The sequence below is a fragment of the Alligator sinensis genome, unplaced genomic scaffold (assembly GCF_000455745.1).
Source record: "Alligator sinensis unplaced genomic scaffold, ASM45574v1 scaffold292_1, whole genome shotgun sequence".
NCBI lineage: Eukaryota > Metazoa > Chordata > Crocodylia > Alligatoridae > Alligator > Alligator sinensis.
The window spans coordinates 290,367-294,333 of record NW_005842509.1 but is presented as its reverse complement, the minus strand read 5'-3'; positions in this window follow the sequence as shown (position 1 = coordinate 294,333).

Below are 3,967 nucleotides of genomic sequence, written 5' to 3'. Positions count from 1 at the left end.
ACATGAGACTAATTATTGTACATACACCACTTGTTAATTCCTTTTTCTCTTTGAAGAGACTTTATTTTTTAAAAGTACAATCCAGAGAAAATGCAAATGGAAACCAGAAGAGTTCACTGAAGGTTGACTGAAAGAAACCTTTCTCAAGGAGGGATTAGAAAGCAAGTGAAGTCACCTGGCACAGGATCCTACATATTCTAGGTGCTGGCATGGTGTAAGGGGGGGAGGAAGGGGGAGAAGCAGTGTTAAACAGGGATCCAGGTTTTCCATTTCTTATGGAGAAACAGAGAAAAATGTGGATTTCCCCCTTTACTTGAGGAAAACGAAATTTGTCATTTTAACAAAGAAACCCACAGATTTTGCAGTTTTACAAAAAAACTCTGCGGGCTGGCAGAGTTCCAGCCTGCAAGGGGCTGGGGTGGGGAGCAGGAGGGGGGTGGTCAGGCAGGGGGTGCTATGTGCATGTACATGCACATGGCTGCCAGGCAGCCTGGAGAGTGGCTGAGAGTGTTACAGATAAGTTGTAGGGGAGTGGGGATTGAGGCCCAGCCAGGGGGTGCTTGGGGCCTGAGGCCAGAATGCACAGCTGCAGGGCCCCAGCAGGAAGCAGGATGGGGCTTTGGGCAGCTCATCTGGGGGGTGGGACCCTGCTCCTCACTGCTGCACTCACTTTGGGGGCGGAGGCAGGGGGACCCATGCCCCCCAGACCTGTATGTGGGCTAGGTGTGGGCTGCCCACTATATAGTCGGGATCCCTACCTTGCTGCCCTCCCCTGGGGTTGCACCCATTGGGCTGTGGAGGCCCCAAGGGAGGGCAGCAGGGCAGGGAGTCCTAGCCTACAGTGGGTAGCTGGCACCCACCCGTGCCCCAGGACTGCATGCAGTGGCAGGGAGCCAAATCCCACCCCTCAAGTCTGCAGTGGGCAGGCAGCCTAGCGGGGAGCCGGGCTCCGTCCTGGGCCCTGCTGCAGCAGCCACTGCCACCTGTGAGTGGCAGCCAGGGCTTGAGTGCTGCTGGAGGGGCAGAGGGCTGCGGACCTGGGTCCATAGCCCCATAGCCTTATTAGCTGGGGGCCCCCTCCGACAGGGTTGGGGAGACGGGGGTCTGTGGTGGGGACCTAGGGGCACCAGCAGGGCTGGGGCACTGTGGGAGGGAGGTAATAAGGGGCACCAGCAGGGCTGGGGGGGATGTGGGGGGTGAGTGAGGGGCACAAGCAGGGCCAGAGGGCTGTGGGGGGTAAGGAGTGAGAAGCACCAGCAAGCCTGAGGGGTTGTGGAGGGGGGAGTGAGGGGCACTAGCAGGGCTGGGGGGCTGTGGCTTGGGAGTGAGGGACCTGGGCCTGCGCTCTGTGAGCTAAAGGGGCAGGGAGAGCTCTGATTTTCCATGATAAAAAACCTAAAATCAGATACCAAAATGTATAAGCATTTAGAATTTACTTTATTATTGTGATTGAGGCACTGGTAGGTTTCCAATTTGCTTTAAAATTGTAAATATATCAAGAAAACTGTGTTCAACTGATACCTATATATATAGTGGCCTTTCATTTTAATCACGGATTTTGGTGTTTTTATCAGAGGATCAGAGATTTTTTATCAGAGAAAACCAGGATCCCTGGTGATGAGGCACAAATGTTGTAGATGAAAGGTGTGAACTGGCACAGAGCTGCAGAGTGCTTCAAAGGTAAAATTCAAGAGTTTACATCTGATGCAGAATGTCATCTGAATCCAATGCAGAAATTCAAAGGTGAGAGGGGGAAGCAGCAAGCAGCCAAGATTATTTTTGCAAATGTACTTGGGTTAAGTAAGAGAGATGTAAGAATTCTCTAGGTGAAAGAGGAGTGGGCTGTAGTAGTTAGAGCAAGACAAGAGGAAGTTAAAGACCAGTGATTTAGTAGTAGAGATCAGATGGAAAGGATATTGTTGAAGATCATATAGTGGAAGACACAAATAAGTAGCAATAGCTTGGATGTAATAGGAAGAAACAAAAGGGGTTCAAACATGACAACAAATTTGAGTCCCCTATGAGTGGCTTGGCGCGCGCGTGTGTGTGTGTGTGTGTATAAACAGACAAATTATGATCAGCCCTATTTTGCCGTTAATTTTCAATGGAAAAGCAGGGTTCCCTCTGATATAAGAGTGTGTTAACTTTTCAGAATCTAAAGAGTTGTTAACTTTTCAGAAATGCTGCAAGGCCAATTCTTGTTTGTGCTCATCTGGGGAAGGAAAAAGAGTTAGTCTGGGGTTTTAGATGCAGTTGGGTGACTAAGTTGTTTCAATGTGAATACTAAAACCAATGGCTGGAATGTGAGCACTGATTGCTTGTATTTAGAGGGTTGAAATTTGGCGCTATAAAAATCTAAAGAAATAAATCATTGGTATTTACAAAGATGACAGTCTTCCAGTAGATATGGAAGTCATTTTTTAATCTGGAGGTGACTGAAGAGGCAAATCTGAGATCTGCATCTTCGACTGCAAACAGAGATCCTAGTGATGTCAGGTCACAGCTCTTCCTCTTTGTTTATCTCACCTATTTGCCTGCATAGTGAGGTGAATTTGCTCAAAATGGTTGATGTCTTGTCATACTTCATGGTACAACTGGGGATGATTCAGTACTCAGGTTTCCTAGGTAGTTATGTTAATGTCGCCTTTTTTCAGATTGGCCTTCAAGGTACCCTTGAATCTCTTCTTTTGACCAACTCTAGAGCAGTGACCATTGGTGAGTTGGGAGTATAGGACATGTTTCAGGAGCCAGTTGTCAGGCATCCTTATGATGTGCAATGGAGGTGGTGCTGTATAAGCATGGCTTCAATGCTGGTAGTGCCTGCTTGCGTCACAACACTAGCATTTGCTCTTCTGTTCTTCCAGTTGATATGGAGGGTTTTCCAAAGACATTACTTACGGCAACATTCCAAGGCTTTCAAGTGTTTTCAATATGTTGTCCAGGTTTCATATCCATACAACAGGGTGGGAATGACAACAGACTGGTAGACAAGAAGTTCAGTTTGGGTCCTGATGTCATGATCAAAGACCATTTTGGAGATGTCAAAAGCAGATCTGGCAAATTTTATTCTATGTTAACTATCATTATCTATGCTTACTTACTGGGAAAACATTTCCTATGTAGTGGAAATTTAACCATCTCCATTTTTCAAGGACTACACTCTATTTGTAATATGCGGAGAAGCAGAGGGATGGTTTGGAGCAGGTTGGTGAAGTATCTTAGTTTTTATGAAGTTGACACTGAATCCAAGCATCTCATATGCTTCAGAGAAGCAGTTGAGAGTGACCTGGAGCTCTTCAATTGAGTAGGCACCCACAACACAATCATCAGCATAATGAAGATCAGTAATGGAAGTATTGGTTGTCTTGGATGTGGAATATAACTGGTTGATGTTACAGAAATTCCTGTCCATGAGATGCTTATGGTGACTCCAGATAGAAGTCTGTCAGCAGTGAAATTTAAAACAGCTGTGATATAGATGAAAAAAGTGTTGGTGCAATCCTTGCTTGACTCCAGTTATAAAAATGAAGGGTTCTATCTCTGAGGCATTGCTTAGGGTGGTTGCTGTCATGTTGTCATTAAGAAGTCTAGTGATGGTAACAAATTTTGGTGGGCATCCAAATATCATCAGGATCTTCCATAGGGCCTCTCTGTTGATTGAATCAAAGGCCTTAGTCAGGTCATGAATGAAGGCCATGAAAAAGATCTCTGTGTTGCTTTTGGCACTTCGCCTGCAGCCGTCTAGGAACAGATCACTGTACCTCTGAAAGGTCTAATACAGGAACTGGCAAAGTCCAGTCCACAGGTTGGTTTGGGCCTGCATTGGACTCCATTTCCCAGCAGCCTCTGCCCACATTTCTGTGGCCAGTTTCTATGGAGACTCCAGCAGCAGCAGGGCCATGACAGTGCAGGGCAAGGGTTTCCATGGAGACCAGCCCCAGTGGCATTGGTAGGGCATGCAGTTCAG